Genomic DNA, 22024 nt, shown 5'->3' with positions numbered 1-22024 from the left:
CTTAATACCCACCCACCTGCACCTTGGGATTAGGTTTACAGCCTCTGTGCTCCCACTGAGTAATGGTGTCCCTGCTGCATAACTTTTCCATAGGCCTTTGATGCCATCGAGTCATAGTGACTTATAAGCCATCTGTGACTTATCCACAACACTGGAAGTTCCTTAAGGGAAGAGACAATGTCTTTCACATATCTGTATTCACAGTGCCTGACACGCTTCCTGGATATCTTGTCCTAGAGCATCCAGCTGGGAATTAATGAGAGATAAAAACTGAGAATCTCTAGAACTAGAATACATTGTCCTCTTTCTGTTACAGCTTTGAAGACAAGAAGGAAAAGATGAGGGTGTGTTTTCTGCCATTGTTTTTGATAGAGCTATGGGGCTTTTTCTTTCTCTTCCTTGGGATATCTCAAGGGGGTGGTTTTCTACATACATGTATTTAAAGAGTGGTCTTGTCATACATGCACTGTGCTGGCCCAGGGCTGCAGAAAGTGCTGACCACCACTTAGCAAAGACTCTGTAAATATTTTAACTCAGAATGTACAAGGTCCCTTCCCTCAAGAAAGGGAACCCAAGGTCTTAAAGGCTTGTTAGAATGGAGCCAGGTATCTTTTTGGCATAGAATCCTAAGGCGGTCACATCTGGTATTAATGCCCTGTGTAACCTCTTTCCCATTAGTGTGGGAAGACCTGGTGGTATGTTTCTAACCAACAAAATATGACAAGGTGTTGGGATGTCTGCTTAGCAAACTGTATCCTTTGCTGGCTTTGATGAAGCAAGTTGCAGAGTTGGCGAGGCCCATGTAATAAGGAACTGAAGGTGGCCTCCAAAGCAGGTAGGAACTGAGGTTCTCAGTCGAAATGTCTTCAAAAAACTGAATTATGCCACAACCATGTGAGCTTAGAAGTGAATCTCTCCCCAGTTGAGCCTTCTGATAAGATGCCAGCCCCGGTGAACAATTGATTACAGCCTTGTAAGAGACCCTGAAACCCATCCAAGCCATATCCCACAAAAAATGTTTTAAGCCACACACTTGTGGCAATTGGTTACACAATGAAGGGTAACTATTATAATCTTCTTTACCCCTATTGAAGTCTAGCTACCTGGAAAAAATGTTTTCCATTTTTCAGCAGGTTGAATAGAAAGCTGTCAGCAAATAAACGTTTCACTAAAATTGAAATCCCCTCTAAAAACAAACATCAGCATTCTACAAGTTGAGGCTACAAGAATCCATACAAAATGAAGGAGTGGGGGAGGAACCAAGGTTAAAACTTGTACAGGGGCTCTGGAGAAAACTGCAGGCTCCATTGGTTTATTTAACTTTTAAATCTTATTAAATTTGCTAGATGCATGTTAGCATTCATGGTTCATTTACTTTTATTCTGACTTCTATAAATAGGTACTCTATGAGCCCTGATAAATGACTTAAAATCTTGTTTGACTTCAATAAAGAAATTAGCATGTTAATCTTAAAAATTCTACCCATAGAAATGAAGGAAAGCCTCCTTTTCCACCTTCGTTTACTCCCTGCAAGTACACCTCCCTAATTCCTGGGCCCCTCCTTGCCATCCTTGTTCTTTTCTTTGGCTCTACATGCATAAAATCTGGCATCCTCTCAAATTGCTTCGATCAGGCTTTCCTGCAAAAACAAACAGAAGCTACCTGGGGCCCCTGATTCCTGTTCATTTACATTCTTTCTGTGCCAAGGGTCAGAGGATGTCGGAGTTGGTGGCAGCCAGTCAAGCCCAGCATGGGACAGTACTTATCTACCACTGCAGTGTTTCTCTATCTCTCAACAAGCCAGCATTCATTTCTCTACAATTATAAATGGAAACATGTAACTGCCACATGTCTGATACTAGTAAATCTAAAAGTTCAGTCCAGAGTTGTAACAGACAGGAGCCCATACAAAGCTCATTAAAATAAAGCAGGCAGTGGGTGTAGGAGAAAGACATAATGTATACGACCTATACAGTATATGGAAAACGAAAGAAAGTTGGAAATTCCCAGCGATTCAATTACACGGAATGCATATTTAAATTATTAGCAATTCACATTAAAGTACTGATTCTTTGTGAGTAGCTATTGTTGTATGGCTTTCTAAACAGCCTTCAGCTAAAGAGTAATGTCAGTTTCGTGTGTGTACCACTAGCTACACGTATATGCCAGTTTCATCTGTAAGTTCTACAACCCACCTCCCTGCCCCAACAGCCAGGGGTAAGGTCATCTCAGTTAGTTTGCCCATTAACAGCATTTCAGAGCCCCAAGATGAAAATTGGTTTTTAGGACACACACAAAAAAATCTTATACAGACCACCAGTTTGTGACTCTCCAAAGCTCATTGTACTTGACAATATCTTATTCCTCAGTATTTAATTTCTCTCATTAGGAAGAATTTAAATTAAATTATTTTTTTTCCTCGGGGAGGAAGAGATAATGAAAAAAGAAGTTGAGAAACACTATTCTAGGTGCTTAGAATTCTAGATGAGCCTATAGGGAAGAAAATGAAGATAAGAAAGGCACAGTAAAACCTGCAGACGCTAAATGAAATAGCCTAATAGCAATCTAAGAACCAGATGCATTTGTATATTATAACAGGAGCAGAATTCGAGAAATCCCAAAGACAAGTTATGACACAGAATTAGAAACTCTGACCTTGAAGTCAGAAGAGCCGATCTGAGTCAGTTCCTAATACATGATTACTAGTTGTGCAACCTTAGAGAAAAGTTATTTATTATTTTCTTTTTCCTTTTCTGTAAAAAGAATGAAAATGTCATTTTTACAACGTTATTGCAATAGTTAAATGAGATAACATTAGTGAAGAATTTTGCCAACAAGAGCATGTGGGTCAGTTAAAAGGTAGCACCATGAGCACAATTACTTGAACCTTGGAAACCACTGCATGGGCACAGGAGCACTTCAATAAGCCTCTAGTTGGCACTACCGTGAACTGCTGCTTCAAGGTGGTGTTACACCGACAGGAAGGGTCTTCTCATTAGGAATACCACATCCTGGGGCACCGGTGTGGCTCAGTTGCATAAGCGTCTCCCTCTTGATTTCAGCTCAGGTCATGATCTCACAGTCTGTGGGTTCAATCCCTACATCAGGCTCTGTGCTGACAGTGCAGAGCCTGCTTGGGAATCTGTCTCTCTCTCTCTCTGCCCCTCCCCCACTTGCTCTCTATCTCTCAAAATAAAGAAACATTAAAAAAAAAAAAAGAATACCACATCCTATGTTAAAAAAAAAAAAAACAAAAAAACAGGAATGACCTAATGCAATTGATCTACTCTATTCCAAGGGAACAGTAAGAGATACTCAGACCACAGAGAAGTGGTGTGAGAGAAAACTTCCTTTCTTATCTTTCTCCCATCAACTTGGGCTACCTTTCTAATCACCTGGTTGTTTTTATAAACTTTTGAAAAATACCTGAACCTGGAAGATTATAAGAACTCCATAAATATTTATGGAATAAGTGAGCACAGACAAGGTTGCAAGGCAGTAAGTATTCTCATACATGGTTGTGGGAGTAGAAATTAACACAGTCTTTAGAGAAAGCATTCTGCTAATATGTATCAACATTTTTTGTTTGGTTTGGTTTTTAATTTTGTTTTTGTTTTAAGTTCATACCCTTGGCCAGCTAATTCTATGCCTAAGAACCCATCCCAAGGAAATGATCAAAAAGAGAAACAATAATGTATCCATAAAGATTCCTATCACAGTATCATTTTATGTTTGGATGTAGCTTGACTTGCATGGAACATGCATAAAACACTTGTGCTGTATGGACTCCATGTTATGGGTGCGGATATCTGACAGGTAAACAAAAGAAACAGTAAATCAAAACAAGGTCCTACAAAAAGTCAGGTATCATCTTAACCAAAGCCAGCAGCCCTGAAGCTTATTAATATTTCAAAAAGTTGAGAACCTGCCAATCAGTGCAGGTCTGGTCATGTCAGATCTTAGCCTCCCATCATCCCGGTGATCTCAACTAATCTCAAAATCAAAACGGCAGACAATTAGCAATTAAAGCATCTTAAACGAACAAGTAATGTTGCAGGCTAAGGCAGAACAGGGAGAAAGAGAATAAAATTCACCTCACTGGCTTTCTTTTCAAACTCCCAATCTTCCTGAGTCAGGACTCCCCAGGATCTGCAACTCATCACCAGACTAAGTTTCTCCACGACAAACAACAAGCATTCTCAAGGGACTAATTGTTCCCTTATCTCCAAAAACCCTACTGAAAAGGTGCTGAACTCATTGCAAGTCTTCTATAAGCCCTACCTTCTTGGGGGCTATGAGATACAAATATTCTCTCAAGAGTGCAATGAGAAAGATTCATTTAAAAAGGGCAAAAAATTAAGTTCTGTGCAGAAGACTAAATTGTAGCTCTGATTTTTAGTGTCAATGATCTAAAATATAAGATTGATAACCAAGAGGGCAAAACAGCATTTTTATCAAATGCATGTATCAAGGATTGCGGAGCACCTACTTCTCAAATGAGTCAGACATCCTAGCTATCAGGTGCCCCTGATAGAGAGGAATCTGTGGATGATAATGCAAGCAACCAAATGTATACTGAAATAAAAAAAGCATATGTGCAATGTCTGATACTTCTCAAGGCACTTTCACTCATGATTTATCATTTGATTCTTGCATTAACCCTGGGAGGTAAGCAGAAAAAGAAAGATTTGATGAAGATAGGCACACAGATCTAAGTTAGCTAACTTGCCCACATTTGCAGAACCAACTGATTACTGGAGGCATCGATACTCTTATCTAGCTCTTTCCATGTTCTTCATGCCGTAGCACATTGGGCAGCACACACAAATGCTATACATGTGAAATAACTAGATGATCACACAAGACAGGCATAACCAAGACCCCCAGGAGCCAGGCTACTCACTTCAAGTCCCAGTGCTGTCAACTGTGAGAGTATGATTTGAGGTCATTTATTTAAAACACTCTGTGCATCAATTTGCTTACCTGTGAGGCAGGAATAATAATAGCACTCAGCCATTTGGGCGATTAGAAGGATCATGTATAAAGTGCTGTAGTGACCGACACATAGCAAAAGGCTCAATAAATGTTAGCTACCATAGTAATGAGCAGCACTGACTGGGGATCAAGAAAGATTCTCTGCTTAACCCAGATGCGACGCAAACATCCCGAATCTTTCTTCGTGTCAGGTGTGAGTTAGGTGCTGTATTAGTTTCCTGTTGCTGCTGTAACAAACCATAAATTCAGTAACTTAGAATAACATTACTTTATTATTTCATAGTTCTGAGGGTCAGAAGTCTGAAATGGGTCTTGCTGGGCTAAAATCAAGTGTCAGCAGAGCCGTGTGCCTATTGGATGCTCCATGAGAAAATCTATTTCCTTCTCTTTTCTAGCATCTAGTGGCCACCTGCATTCTTTAGCTGGTGACCCCTTTCTCCATCTCCAAGCATATCATTCCAATCTCCGTTTCTATAGATTATCTCCTCCTGCCCCCTGCTTCCCTCACCATGTTTTCTGCCCCTGCCCCTGCCCATTCTGCCTCCCTCTTAAAGGACCCTGGTGACTGCATTGGGCCCATGAGGATAATCTGAATAATCATCCTCTCAGGATCCCTAACTTAACCACAGCTACAAAACCCCTTTTGTCATTTAAGGTAACATTTGCAGGTTCTAGAGTTTAGGATGTGGCCATCTTTGGGGGTCCATTATTCAGTCTACCACAGGTGCCAAGGATACAGAAATGAATTTGATATAACTGCTGAGTTCAAGACGTTCACAGACTATTGAATAAAATACGTATTTAAAAAAAAAAAAAAAAGAAAACTAACTCTAGTGTACATCAGACTCCATCACTCAGCGGTATTAGAGAAGTATAAACAAAGTACCCTGGGGTAACAGAGGAAAGATCCATTTATGTCAACCAAGAAAGGAAAAAAGGCCTCATGAATAACATGATACATGCAGAGAACCGGTCACTGGAATGTGTTTAAACTTGTCGTGATGAAGGTAATTCCAGGAAAACACATGGAAAAGTCAGGAATATTGAATAAGCAACTGTTATCACAGCCAGGGAGACAAAAGAAGGAGCAAATGGGAGAAGGAAAATGTTGAAAAGGGACATGAAGGCTAGATCATGAAGAACCACCGCAAGGGTGGGGGACTTTACAGAATGAAAAGCCATTGAAGGCTGCTGAACCCGTCATTCCGATTGATATTTTACAAAGAAAACTCCAGAGGCAGAAAGCAGAACTCAATTTAAGAGCTACTTCAATAGCGCACAGAAAAAGGGAAGAAGGACTAAATTAAGAAATACAGGAAATGAAGGCAAAGATGGATTTGAGACACATTCCCAAAGTGAAATCAATAGGACCAAGTGACTAAGTGAATATAAGTGGGAGACAAGAGTGATGCTGAATGTCTAGCTCTAGCAACTGGTGGATGCTGATGTCACTAAGTGATGCAGAGAACAGAGAATAGGGGTCAGCTTCAGACATGCTGATTAGAACCCTTAAAGGTGCTAACTCTGACTGTTTAGCAAAAAGGAAAAGCGTACAAAAATGACATCTATGTGTCTGAGAATCTAAATAGAACAAATATTTGGCATCAGCAGACCCCGGCTCTGGTACTTTTCTGACATTTATTTAGCTTTGTGACTGTTGGACAAGTTGTTTAACCCCTCAGGGCCTTGGTTTCCCCATTTGTGAAGTAAGAAGTTGGGGGTGTTAGATAATCATTCAATTCCCTTCTCATTCTAACATCACATCGGTCTAATACCTGAGTCATTATTTCCTTCTCGGTTTCAATCACTTCTTCCAGCCACTAACAGAAAATCTGATGGGTCTTAATTTTCAAACAAAAGGGCTAGAGCTAGAAAGGTAAAGACAAAGGCACTAACAATCACTGCAAGCCTACTATGCACCAGACACCATTCCTGCCCTGCTCTCCTCCAGTCGCTTGTCCCACTTGGCCCAGACACCCCTATGGGGTCCTAGAAATGACCAACAATTTTTATTTCTTTATAATCAATAATTCAAGAACATAACAAAGGAATACTGGAGGTGTTTTTGAAATATAATATATACACCAAGGGGATGGAGAATGAACCATGCACACAATACAAGTGGCAAAAATTGCTTGATTATATTTTTTAAATTCTACTTATTCTGCCATCATGTCAAAAAAATAGAAATTGAACTATCACCACCTTAAATTTCATGTTGCCATGGGATTATAATTTGTAATACTAAAAGAGTGGGACATTTATTTTTGTTCCATCTGTGCTGAAGCAGCTACAGGTTTCCCCTTCAGGGATGTATTTATGGCCATATCACTCAATAAGCCCAGAGAAACAGCTCTCAGGGAATATAATCACCACTAACGGCAGAAATAAAATAAGCATGTTAACATGTGCTTGGTGAGATTCTTATAAATGTGTTCACCTATGCAGCCACCCAGAAGGACACTAAATTGAACCCTAAAAAAGAATGTCAGGTAACCATGTCCAAATCCTCCCTTAATCCTAGGAGACAATGCCTTTTCCAGCAGAAAGTGCTTACTCAGTGTCAATTATAATGCAAACAACAGACTGTGATACAGGCACTTGAAGTTAAAGCTCATAAAGCCCTCTTTAGCAGGAGAAAAATCTAATTCAATGGTCAAATGCCAATCAGGGTGGGATAACTAGGCAGCAGCTGAAAATACAAGATTTCAAAATCAACTGCAACTCCGTTGGGAATGCATTACTACTGAATGCCTGTCAGAGCACAACATGAGTGAGTTAGCACCATTAACGTGGGAAAAAAAGAATGACTCCTATTTCAGTGAACACAGGTAGATTCCCAGTGAATTTTTATTTATGTTTTCCTGAACAATAATTGACATACAATATTATATTAGCTTCATGTGTACAACATAGTGACTTGACATTTGTGTATATTGCAAATTGATCACCCCAACGTTTAATTGCCTACTCTCACCATACCGTAGGCAGTATTACTGGCTGTATTCCCCATGCTGTCCTTTATATTCCCATGACTTATTTATTTTATAAGTGGAAGTTTATAACTCTTAATCCCCTTCACTCATTTTGCCCTCCAATTTCCATTCCCTCTGGCAACCAATACTCTGTTCTCTGTATCTATGAGCCTGGATTTTGTTTTCTTTGTTGTTGTTGTTGTTGTTGTTGTTGTGTTTTAGATTCAACTTATAAGTGAAATCCTGTAGTATTTGTCTTTCTTTTACTTATTTCATTTAGCATAATACTCTCAAGATGCATCCATACGTCAGAAGTGGCAAGAGGTGCCTGGGTGGCCCAGTCAGTTAAGCATCCGACTTTGGCTCAGGTCATGATCTGTGGTTCACGGGTTTGAACCCTGCGTCGCATTTTGTGGCGCCTGGAGCCTGCTTCGTGGATTCTGTCTCCCTCTCTCTCTGCACCTCCCTGGCTCTTACTCTGTCTTCTCTCTCTCAAAAATAAATAAAATATTAAAAAAAAATTTTTTTAATGGCAAGATTTCACTCTTTTTATGGCTAAGTATTCCAGTGTACATACATAGAACATCTTTATCCATTCATCTATTGATGCACACTAAGGTTGTTTCCATATCTCGGTTATTGTAAATAATGCTGCAATGAACATAGGGGTGCGTATATCTTTTCAAGTTAGTATTTTCATTTTCTTCAGATAGAAACCCAGTAGTGGGATTGTTACATAATGTGTTAGTTCTATTTTTAATTTTTTGAGGGACCTCCATACTGTTTTCCATAGTGGTTGCATTTTTGTATATGGTGTAAGACACTGGTCCAGTGTAATTCTTTTGCATTTAGCTATCCAGTTTTCCCAACATCATTTACCGAAGAAACTGTCCTTTCCCCATTGTATATTTTTGCCTCCTTTGTTGTAAATTAATGGACTATACACGCCTGGGTTTATTACTGTGGTCCCTTCTGTTCCATTGATATGCATGTCTGTTTTTATGTTAAAACCATATTGTTTTGAATACGATAGCTTTGTAATTTAATTTGAAATCAGGGCATGTGATACCTCCAGATTTGGTCTTCTTTCTTAAGATTGCTTTTGGTAGTCAAGATTTTTATGGTTCCAGGGGCGCCTGGGTGGCTCAGTCGGTTAAGCGTCCGACTTCAGCCAGGTCACGATCTCGCGGTCCGTGAGTTCGAGCCCCGCGTCGGGCTCTGGGCTGATGGCTCAGAGCCTGGAGCCTGTTTCCGATTCTGTGTCTCCCTCTCTCTCTGCCCCTCCCCCGTTCATGCTCTGTCTCTCTCTGTCTCAAAAATAAATAAACGTTAAAAAAAAATTAAAAAAAAAAATTTAAAAAAAAAAAAAAAAAAAAAAAAAAAAAAAAAAAAAAAAAGATTTTTATGGTTCCATAATCCTAAATTTTAGGATTGTTTGTTCTAGTCCTGTGAAAAATGCCATTGAAATTTTGACAGGGATTGCACTGAATCTCCAGATTGCTTTGGGTAGTATGGACATTTGGACAATATTAATTCTTCCAATCTAGAAGCACAAAATATCTTTCCATTTCTTTGTGTCTTCTTCAATTTCTTTCATTAATGTCTTACAGTTTTCTGTGTTTAAGTCTTTCACCTCCTTGGTTAAATTTATTCCTAGGTATTTTATTCTTTTTGTTGCAAGTGTAAGTGAGATTGTTTTCTTAATTTCTCTTTCTCATAATTTATTATTAGCATATAGAAACACAAATTTTTGTATATTGATTTTGTATCTTGCAATTCTACTGCATTCTTTTATTAGTTCTAATAGGTTTTTTTTTTAATGAAATCTTTAAGGTTTTCTATATATATAATATCATGTCATCTGCATAGAGTATCCATTTTACTTCTTTTCCAATTTGGATGCTTTCTATTGCTTTTTTTTCCCCCTAATTGCTGTGGCTAGAACTTCCAGTAATATGTTGAATAAAAGTGGGGAGAGTGCACATCCTTGTTTTGTTCCTGATGTTAGAGGAAAAACGTTCAGCTTTTCACTACTAAGCATGATGTTAGCTGTGGGCTTGAGGTTGTCATTTATGGCCATTATTATGTGAGGTACATTCTCTCTATATGCACTTGTTTGAATTTTTACCATAAATGGACACTGAATTTTGTCAAAAGCTTTTTCTGCATCTATTGAGATGATTGTATGATTTTTTAATTGTTTATTTTGGTTTTTTTTTTATTTTTTTTTCAACGTTTATTTTTGGGACAGAGAGAGATAGAGCATGAACGGGGGAGGGGCAGAGAGAGAGGGAGACACAGAATCGGAAACAGGCTCCAGGCTCTGAGCCATCAGCCCAGAGCCTGACGCGGGGCTCGAACTCACGGACCGCGAGATCGTGACCTGGCTGAAGTCGGACGCTTAACCGACTGCGCCACCCAGGCACCCCATTATTGTTTATTTTGTTAATGCAGTGTATCACACTGGTTGATTTGTGGATGTCGAGCCATCCTTGCATACCTGGAATAAATCCCACCTGATTAGAGTGTGTGGTCTTCTTAATGCATTGTTGAATTCAGTTTGCTAATATTTTGTTGAGGATTTTTGCATCTATGTTCATCAGAGGAATTGGTCTATAATTTTCTTTTTTTGTGGTGTCCTTGTTTGGTTTTGGTATCAGAGTAATGCTGGCCTCATAAAATGAATTTGAAAGGATTCCTTCATCTATTTTCGGGAAGAATTTGAAAAGGACTGGTATCAATTCTGCTTTGAATGTTTAGTAGAATTCACCAGTGAAACCATCTAGTGCTGGACTTTTGTTTGTTGGTAGGTTTTTGATTACTGATTTAATCTTCTTGCTCGTGATGGGTCTGTTCAGATTTTTTCTTTCTTCATGAATCAGTCTTGGTAGATTATATGTTTCTAGTAATTTATCCATTTCTTCTGTGTTGTCAAATTTGTTGGCATATAATTGTTCACTGTAGTCTCTTATGATCCTTTGTATTCCTGTGATATCAGTTGTAACTTCTCTTCATTTCTGATTTTATTTAGTTGAGTCCTCTTTTTTCTAGGTGAGACTAGCTAAAGTTTTGTTAATTTTGTTTATCTTTTCAAAGAAACTAGCTCTTCAGTTCATTGTTCTTTTCTATTGTCTTTTCAGTCTATATTTCTTTATACTCTGATCTTTGTTATTCCGTCTTCTGCTAACTTTGGGCTTTTTTTTTTTGTTCTTTTTCTAGCTCTTTGAGGTGTCAAATTAGGTTGTTTGAGTTTTTCTTCTTTCTTGATGTAGGCATTTATTTCTGTGAACTTCCTTTTTTAGAACTGTTTTTGCTGCATCCCATAAATTTTGGTATATTTCCATTTTTATTTGTCTCCAGGTATTTTTTTTATTTCATCTTTATTTTCTTTGACCCACTGGTTGTTTAGTGTCATGTTGTTTAATCTCCACATTTTTGTGGTTTTTCCAGTTTTCTTCTTGTAACTGAGTTCTAGTTTCATACCATTGTGGTTAAAAAAGATGCTTGATATGATTTCAATCTTCTTGAACTTACTGAAACTTGTTTTGTGGCCGAACATGTGATAACTCTCATGGAGAATGTCCCATGTGCACGTGAGAAGAACATCTATTTTGCAGCTTTGGGGTGGAATATTTCACACAGATCTATTAAGCCCATCTGGTCTAACATATAATTTAGGCTGATGTTTCCTGTCTGCATGATCTATCCATTGATGTAAGCAGGGTGTTAAAGTTCCCTACTACTCTGACATTGCTGTCAATTTCTCCTTTTAGGTCTGTTAATAGTTGCTTGATATATTTTGGTACTTGTATGTTAGGTGCATAGATATTTATAAATGTCATGTATTGCTGGATTGATTCCTTTAGCATTAGGTAATGCCCTTCTTTGTCTTTTGTTACAGTCTTTGTTCGAATTTTTTTTTAGTGTTTATTCATTTTTGAGAGAGAAAGACAGTGTACAAGTTGGGCAGGGGCAGAGAGAGAGAGAGGAAGACACAGAATCCGAAGCAGGCTCCAGACTGTGAGTCATCAGCACAGAGCTTGATGTGGGGCTCGAATCCACAAACTGTGAGATCATGACCTGAGCTGAAGTCCAATGCTTAACTGACTGAGCCACCCAGGTGCCCCACAGTCTTTGTTTTAAAGTCTATTTTGTCTGATATGAGTAGAGCTACATCAGGTTTATTTTCATTTCAATTTGCATGCAATATCTTTCTCTGTCCCTTCATTTTCAGTCTTTACTTCTGTCCTTACTTCTGAAGTGAGTCTCTTTTAGGCAACATATAAATGATAACCACTCTGTCTTTTGACTAGAGAATTTACTTCATTTACATTTAAAGTAATATTGATAGGTATGTACTTTTGCCATTGTATTGTTTTCTGGTTCTTTTGTAGTTCCTCTCTCTTCCTCTCTCCTCTTTCTTCCTTTGTGGTTCAATAATTTTCTTTAGTGTTATGTTTAGAAGTCTTTCTCATTTTCTTTTGTGTATTTATTATAAGTTTTTGCTTTGTGGTTACCACGGGCTTCACATATAACATCCTTTGTATGTGACAGTCTATTTTAAGTTGATAGCAACTTCAATTTACATACATTACAAAACTCAATATTTTCAGTCACTCACTCCATGTTTTGGTTTTGATGTCACATTTTACATTTATAATTTTATGGATCCCTTAACTAATGATTATATTTTTAGTTTATTTTAGTACTTTTGTTTTTTGACCTTCATACTAGCTTTATAAGTGATTAATCCACTACCATTACTAAATATTTACCTATTCCAATTTGATTTTTATTTTCATACGTTTTCTTGTCTTTAGTTATTGACATTTATTTTCAGCTTAAAGAAGTCCCTTCTTTTTAATTTTATTCATTTTTGAGAGAGAGAGAGACAGAGACAGAACATGAGTGGGGGAGGGGCAAAGAGAGAGGGAGACACAGAATCTGAAGCAGGGCCCAGGCTCTGAGCTGTCAGCACTGAGTCTGATGTGGAGCTTGAACTCACAGATCGTGAGATCATGACTTGAGCTGAAGTTGGACGCTTAACCGACTGAGCCACCCAGGCGCCCTTTAAAGAAGTCCCTTTAACACTTCTTGTAAGGCTGGTTTAGTGGTGATTAACTCCTTTAGCTCTTGCTTATCTGGAAAACTCTTTATCTCTCCTATCCTGAATGATAATCTTGCTGCATAGAGTAGTCCTGGCTGGACGTTTTTTCCTTCCAGCATTTTAAATATGTCATGCCACTGCCTTCAGGCCTTCAAAGTTTCTGCTGAAAAATCTGCTGATAGCCTTATAGGAGTTTTTCCATTGTATGTAAGTTTGGTTTCCTCTTGCTGCTTTTAAGATTCTCTCTTTAACATTTTAATTATAACGTGTTTCAGTATGGTAAAGGGTGCCTGGGTGGCTCAGTTGGGTAGGCATCTGACTCTTGATTTCAGCTCAGGTCATGATCTCATGGTTCGTGAGTTGAAACCCCACATCAGGCTCTGTGCTGACAGTGCAGAGCCCGCTTGGGACTCACTCTCTCCCCCTCTCTCTGCCCCTCCCCCATTAGTTCTCTCTCTCTTTCTCTCAAAATAAATAAATAAACTTTAAAAAATAAAAAATAAAAAAAATAGTGTATCTTGGTAAGGATCTCTTTGGGTTTATCTTACTTGGAACTCTCTAGGATTCCCAAACCTGGGTATCTGTTTCCTTCCCTAGATTAGAGAACTTTTCAGTCATTATTTCTTCAAATGAGTTTTGTGTCCCCTCTACTCTCTCTTATCCTTCTAGGACCTATATAATGTGAATGTTATTCCATTTGGTGTTTTCCATAGGTCTCTTAAGGTATTTTCTTTTTTTTTCTTTTTAATTCCTTTTTTCTGCTCTGTCTGGGTGACTTCTGTTGCTTTGTCTTCCAGCTCACTGAACCGTTCTGCTTTTATCCCACCTACTTTTGAACCCCTCTAGTGTATTTTTCAGTCCAGTTATTATATTCTTCAGCTCTGTTTGTTGAAGTTCTTACTGTGTTCGTGCACTCTTCTCCCTAGTTTGGTAGGCATCTTTATTACTATTGTTTTGAACTCTTTATCAAGTGGGCTACTTATCTTTGTTTCAGTAAGGTCTTTTCCTGAAGTTTTGTCTTGTTCTTTTGTTTGAAACATCATATTCTTCTGTCTCTTCATTTTGCCTGATTCTCTGTTTGTTTCTAAGTATTACATGAAGCAGTTACCTCTCCCAGACTTGAAGGAGGGTCCTTGTGTACGTGAATAAACTATGAATACCAGAATACAATCCCCCTGGTCACCAGAGCCAGGTGCTGGAGGGCTGTCCCCTGTGAGGGCTGTCCCCTGTGTGGGCTGTGGATGCCCATCAGCTGTGGCAAGGCTGAGGTTGCAGCACAGGGGAGATGGTACACTTGCCCAGATGGCTGTGGCATTGGTACCCCATGGGGGGGGGGGGGTTGGCAGTATGTTCATCTGGCTCATTGTGGCACAGCTGTAGTACAGGAGGGTGAGGCTTCTCGGCCTGCACTAACAAGTTAGAAGGAGGCTGTCAAAATGGCACCCACCAATGCCAGTATTAGCAAAGTTGAATAAGATTAAAGAAAGTGGCACCTGCCAGCACTTCCATCCCTGGACAGAGTCCCAACAGTTTCCTGCCCTCCAGTAGTTACTTTAAGATTAGTAATGGGTCTCCTTCACATATGGTCTAGGTGCTTTTCAAACTTGTGCTTTTGTACTAGGTCCCAGCGTGAGTCAGTCTGTGTGTCATCCCCTTAAGGGTGGCTTCTCCATCCCCTACAGTTTTACAGTTTTCCTAGAGATAATCCCCATTGGTTTTATGATTTGGAGGCTGGCCTCTCCAGTGCAGGGCCCAAGAGTTGGGGTGCCTGATGCAGGGCACAAATCACTCACTCCTCAGGAAAAGGTTCATATTGTTGAGATCCCTCCTGGTTGTGTGCTGCTACACCTGGGTTGGGGTTTTTGGCAAAACCCATTTCTACCTCTCCTACTCATCTGGATACGGTCTCAATATGGCCCTTTTATCCTGTGTTGTGCAGGTGCTGTTCATCTAGTTTTCAGAAAATTTTTAGGGGAAATTATCCCTATATGTAGCTATAGATCTGTTGTGTCCATGGGAAGAAGTGAGTTCATAATCTCCCTACATTGACATCTTGAACCACCTTCAGAATCCCAGTAAACTTTTGAAGAGTTACATGTTAAATTGGTTTGGAAAGCTTTCTTAGCCTAAAAAGTATGCACAAACAAACTTGGATAATGAAGACAAATTAGAAAATAAGAAAAATCACAAGTGCATTTCTCCAACTATTATACATGTTATACATACATAAAGAATCAAATATCTCCTAAGGCAGTCATGAAATTTTGGACTCATGACTGATCCATTCATCCCAACAAAATATTTAGCCTTTAGAAAAGGGCATTATCTCCTGAGCCAAAAGAAGATTGTGAGCTTCATCATTTGACCTTTTCATTTGCCTTCTCCCAAGCTGCCACTTCTCCCTGAATTCTAAAAAGGAAAATGAGCATCATTGGGGCTCAAGGAAAAAGACCAGAAGAGACTTGCTCTACACCATTGACTCAGGAACTCTCCTCTCCATACATCTTGCCCCAAGTTATTTACCAAATCAGGAAAAGCAACATCATGCAAAGTAGAAGTGAGGGGGAAAAAAGAAAGTATGTGGCAGAGGCCAGGTAATCACGTTTGGGAAGAGAGATATGATGTGTCCATAAGGAAGGAAAACATTTCATGTGTTTTCTCTAGTCTACACCGATTCTCCTTTTGCTGATACATAGGAAAAGGGCCACCAACGGCAAGTACATGTGGTTCTACCCCCAGCCACAGCTTGATTGGTCCAAGCTGATATCTGTCCCAGGCTGAGCCAATCAGCTCTCTTCCCCAGTACTGTTGGTCTGGGACCAGAGAGAGCATGAGTCAGTCCTATATGCAGTGGCATAAACTATTAGACGTATGCATCTTAGGAGGATTTGAAGTCATCTCTCCCATCTTATCTGCACCTGGTCTACAGTATGAAAACATGAAACCAACAAGCTGGGAGATACCAAGAAATAAGGAAAGAGTATCAGATGCATTCAAGTCCCTGCTAGTGAGGCCCAGCTATAGCCCTGGTCTTCTAGTCATTTCACAGTCTGACTCTTCCTTCAGTTATTCTACACTTAATCACATAAGAGAGGGATGGCACAGTCCAGCACCATAAAAATTTACTCTTAGTTAAGTACACAGACCCAGCATGCAAAGGCCAGTCCTTACAGAATACAGGGAGAATAAATTAGGTGCGACAAAAAGATCAATTCTGCTCCACACATGAGATAACCTTTTAAAAATAAAATTTCTTAAGTTGATTTGACTTGGGTTTTTGCTGCTTATAAACAAGAAAATATAAATACTTGATTTAAAAAAAAAGATGTGATGCCTAGGTACCTATGAATGTAATAGGGGACTTGGTGGGATGACTTGTTTGAGAAGCTAAGATCTCCATGACATTTGCCATCTGAGTGTGCAAGAGTCCTTTGCCTTGCTGACACTGGAGCTCTTTGAAAACTGCCTACTCACATACATGGATATATGTACATATGTGTGTACAGATGTTAATGATGATCAGGCCTTTCCTCAGCAACAGAGGTTAAAACTAGTATGTCCTCTCCCTGGGTCAATGCAGTCTCAAGACAATGTGAGATTATTGTGGGGGAATAATAAAAACCACTTGGCAGCCCTCAAAGAAGTTTTGAAAGGTTACAATTTTCTACAACTATATGCAGACTTTGAGAAAGTATATAAAATGCTAATGTGACCAGCATCATACATGAAAGCATATAAAAGGTTTATGTGATAATGTTGATTAGAAAACCAGGTCTCATGCAAGCAATTATAACTGACACTTGGAGACAGATTTAATTTCTATCATATCAATTTAAACAATGCACCTGAGCAAAAGGTGATCTTCCCCAAAACTGTATGATGGTTAACTAACAAGTTTTGATATTTAGATATTGAACACTGAGATTCATGCTAGTTTTCTTGGTCATCTCCAGGTAGATTCTTCTACCAGTCTGAAATATTAAAAACATCTAAACTGACATTCAATATAACTTTGTAAAGAGGAAGCCATTTACCAGGAATAATTTTTGTCCTACAAGGAAAAATATATAGTTAATTTTACATAAAAGATTGTAAAATAAATTTCAAGATAAAGTATATAATTTTATACACTATTTTAAAATAAAATATTAATTAATGTAGGCACTTTTATTTAAATAAATTCTAGTTCTCTTCACATCAGCATCTCAAAGGCCACTTCAAAACACAAGTAGGTGCCTACAGGTCCCTGGTTCCTCAAGCTTCCCAAATGCCTAATTCTTGGGGCTCTGGAGCTCCAAAAGCAAACAAATCTGCACCTTGTGAGTAAGTGGAAGAGGGAAAAATTTCAGCTGGGCCTGCCATCTTATTAACCAATACACCAAAGTTAGCTTCTTCTCCAGATTTGGCAGATCATTAATATCCCTGAGCCTCTGTTCAGACTTGAAGCAGATTGGCTTTTTCATACAGTGAAAGGTCAGCTTCTCTCCCAGCCTCCTTCTCTCCCAGCCTCCTTATATACCACAAAGTGGAGGGAGAAGGCAAGCACAATGACTGAAGTTGAGGGAATCACTTCATGTGTTTCCCAACAACATAGATGCATTCCTTAATACAAACTGGACAAGGGCCAGAAAGAGCCAGCTGTAAGCCCACTAGCCTCTTGTTCCTTCAGGTGCTGATGTTCTGTGTGTCAAGTTTCAATGGCTCTGCCATTTTCTCTTAAAATGAAAAGAAGTTAGCTAATGTAGCTGAGATACGAGGAGCCACCCTCCACAGCCACCATTGTCACCGCTGCTTCCTCTTACCTGCCCTAAGCACCTGTGCAACCTGTCCATAGAAATGTTGCACAAAGTGTGTGTGTGTGTGTGTGTGTGTGTGTGTGTGTGTGTGTGTGTGTGTGGAGGGGTTTGGAGAGCGGGGGGACAGGGAGGAAAGAAGCACGGCATCTTCTGTTTGCATCTTTCCGATACCAGTCCCTATCCCTAGTTATAACTTTTCATGCCAGGCATCATGATAGAACTCCTTTGAAAACTAGCAAAATACACCACTAAGGTGTGCTCAGTTTTCTGAGCAAAGCTTCAGCCCCCTGCATGGAAGGCAGAACCACCATGTCTGGTTCCTCATTAACCAGAGCTCATTATCACGGCCCCCCTGCTTTCACCATCATCTGACTGATGCCAGAAAGTTTTGATTTACAAGCTGGAGGGTCAGAGAAAAGAGCCTTGAAAAGGTTTCTTTTCTTTTTAATGAGCATATTTAGGTTGTTATGAGTCAAGTTCAAAATTCAAGTCACATATGAACAATTTTTATAGGAGAAGGAGTAACCTGATGTTCAAATTCATTTGCCTCCCATTTTGAAGTAATTCATCTTTAAAATTTCTGTGAAAATTCTACAGTTGCCCAGAAAATGGCACCAACCATCTGTAAGTAAAAACAAAAGCTCTCTATAGTATATATCACAGGTTCAAAGCACTTTGGCATCGGCAGATTGAACACGTTGTTAAAAGAATTTAACTGCAAGAAGAGCTACCATAATTACATAGCAGCTGGTCTAATGTTGACAAAACAACTTTTAAAGGCTTTCAGAAGCCTTAAAGGCTAATCAATTAAAAAGGCATGAATAGTAATGTGCATCCTCTCCTTAACACTGTGAGCTGCATCTCCCACAAATGCAGTGAGGTTTTCATTTTGGAACAATCATTTCTTATGTCCTACAATTAAGCCGAACACGTGAATAAATTCTAAGTTGTGTCTAGGTGAGACCATTATACTTAAAATAAAATAACTCCATAAAACTCAATTATAAACATTGAACTTAATGAGCATTTCCATACCAGCAAAGTTATTATCAAAATACCAACAGCTCATGCCAGAATTTGTGCTTACTTTACCAAGAGCAGGCAGAGGAAGTGTTTTAGATTGTCGTCTACACTGGCCAAGGATACGCTGGAGGCATGAAGAATAAATGAACGGATGAATGGATGGATGTTGGGACGAGTCTGTACTCAGCATCCAAAGAACACTGACTTAATCCCTTTGGGATCAGCCGAGGGGTCATGTTGGAAGGCCTCCTCTGAAAGGACCAGCCAGTTTCCTTGAAGGTCCAGCTGGAAGTCCATCTCTCACGGGCACCTTCCACACGCTTCCCACAAGGCTTGTTTCTTTACCAAATCCCTCACCTTCAGAGAATTAGAAAGGATTTTATATATCACGGGATCCAATCCTTTTTAGGACCCAGCTAACTTTTCCTATAGAAGGCCAGATAGTAAATAATTCAGGCTTTGTGAGCCACAGAATGCCACCACACCACTCACCTCTACCATTGTAGCATGAAAGCAGCCTGCATGAGATTTACACAAATGGGCATGGCCAGGTTCTGATAAAACTATTTACAAGGGAAAGCAGGAAGCCAGACTTGGCCCACGGTCGGTAATTATCTGACCCCTACTCTACCAACGTGAGTCGCCTTGTTCCCATTCGGGGTCCAGGGAGCCTCTTTCGGAACACCTCCAGGGAAGAAGGTCAATCCCCTCAAAGCGGCCTCTCCCACCTTCTGAAGATTTCCCTTCTATCGACTGCAATGAATCTGTCCGCAACCTGTGGGCACTGTCACATCTGTGCACCCTGTCCTCTCCTAAATCATTCTCCCCCCTCAGTGTGCTCTGCACAGATAGGCCTTCAAAAATCCTTTCTATAATTAAAGAAAATACCACCAGTGTTGCCTTCTGGAGCCCCAGAGAGTAAGCCGAATACCTCTTCCACCAGACAGCCCTTCATGTATTTGAAGACAACTGTGGGATATGGCATTTTCTGTCTGCGCCGCTCATTTGAGATCTATCTCACAGTGCATTTGATTGTTAGTTTTCTTCCTCCATGTACACACTTTTTTCCTCCTCATTTAGATGGCAAGTGAAGCATAGTCCCTGGCACACAAGCTCCATTTAGTTTTACGAGACAGAGTGGCAGGACGACCACAGAAATATCAATCAACACATCTTTTTAAATGCCTTTCTCCACAATGGGGACCTCTTCCACTACGGGAGGTGGACAGCTCACCACAGCCGCTGGAAGGCTGCGAGTATGTCAAACGTCTTCAGATGTAAAAACTGATCTTTGAGAGGCAAAAGGCCTCCTTTTTCTGTCTTCTACCCCCCACCGGGATCCTGGAGTAAAATTTTAACGTGGCAGACTGCGGAACACCAACGTTCCAGCTGCGAATTCTGAGGCCGAGTCCGTTGTCCGTGCTGGTTGCACAGCTTCCTGAGGCCCCATCTTAGTCATGTTCATATCCTGTGCTATTTACCTCTCTCCTTAACAACCACTGCCCCAGAGCAACATGCCCACTGTTGGTATTTATGTGAAGGCACACTGTAGGACTTCAATAATGCACTCTCAAGTGCAAAAAGATTAATAAAAATCTTGAGTGCTCCTTTTAAATGAGCAATCGTCCTCAGGGTAAGAAATTGGGTCCCTCACAGAAGTTTTCAAGGCACTGGTAAAATGAGTTTCTCACCATGTTACCTCTAACTTCTACTCCCCAGGCTAATTCTCTTTCACAATCGGTAGTAAAATATTCAAATACGCTGTGTTTTACTATCTTAGTGAGAAAAGAGTCTTTAAAACCATTACAAATACTTCATCGCATTTAATGTCACTTTACCTTTTTATGTTCCTTCTCCCCACTCTTGGGAAGGACAGGAAGGACACATCTCACAAAGTCCTGTACTATATGCACTCTTTAGCAGTGACCCCAGGTGCAGAATCCCTGCGTGAAAGAAAGACCTGTTTATGGACACTCATAGAGGGGTAGAGACACCCCAGCAAGGGGAGCCTGGGCACCTCCCATTCCATCCTCCAGAAAGCCCAGGACAAACCATCAACTCTACCGTATTGGACAGTGGACGTTAGACACTTGTGGCCACCTAAATTTGAGTTAAATACAATTTAAAATATAGCTCCTTAACCGCATTAGCCACATTTCAAGTACTCAGTAGCCATATGTTGGCCAGTGCAGATGTAGAACATTTGTCACCACAGAAGAGACTAGAAAGTTCTACTAGACAGTGCTAGTGGGCCCAGTGGGCCTCTCAGTGATGGCCACTCTCCAGCCAACACCCGTGGGGCTTGACCAATAAGCTGTCAAAGCCAACTGGAGCTGCACTCTGTACTTTCTTAAAGCCCAAAGAAAAAAATAGGGTATGGAAATGTCATACCTGGTTATGCCAGACAATTAATACCACACTGGTTTAAAGGTATTCTTTAAATAAAGTGAAAAAAAAAAAGAAAGAAATCCATAATTTGCTCTTATCTCAGGGAGTTCTGCCAAAGTCCCCAGCCTTTGCAACTCCATGAGAAACTTTTATACAGAATAAAAAAGCTGGATTCTCATCTGGATTCTAGTAAAAAGTAGGGGGGGAGGGAACAAGAGGCACAATTTCTCTGTTTTTCTGAACTCAGCATCCTTTGTATTATTTTATGAAGTTCATCTATGCTTTCATCATCATTTTGCATGAAAAAAGAATGGGGCTTTTTGCCTTTATAAAGTAGGACTCCCAAGTTCTAAAGAAAGCATTAAAATACTTCTGTGCCTTATATTTATCATCAGGAAGTAAAGTTGTTCAATAATCTGCATCTAGATAGCACAGCATATAATTGTTTTTTTCAGATTACTAGAATCACCACCTCTCTAAAATCTAAGAACAAGACAAAGTTGCTAATAAATTTTAAATTTCCCACATAGTTACTTTGGAGAATGTAAAATTATGAGAGTAACTAAATTCAAATTTCAGACTGCTTTCTGAAACATGAGATGACCCCCTGATAGTCTATAAAGTCTGTGGAACATCTGTTTTGATAACATATGTACTTAAAATTCCCCACATGTCAGTTTCAAGTTACTACAAAATATAAGGCGGCACCAGCTGCAAGGATAAGGAGGAAAAGCTGTTAG

General features: G+C 39.7%; 1 protein-coding gene across 4 annotated transcripts in view; it reads right to left on the bottom strand.

Moving 5' to 3' along the window:
• Positions 1-22024, bottom strand: part of LYPD6 (LY6/PLAUR domain containing 6) — a 123633-nt gene that overhangs the window by 84601 nt on the left and 17008 nt on the right. The window lies entirely within an intron of this gene.

Source organism: Puma concolor, chromosome C1, assembly GCF_028749965.1.
Source record: "Puma concolor isolate L17-30 chromosome C1, mPumCon1.1.hap2, whole genome shotgun sequence".
Lineage (NCBI taxonomy): Eukaryota > Metazoa > Chordata > Mammalia > Carnivora > Felidae > Puma > Puma concolor.
The sequence above is the reverse complement of the archived record's forward strand: the minus strand, read 5'-3'. Positions and strand labels throughout refer to the sequence as shown.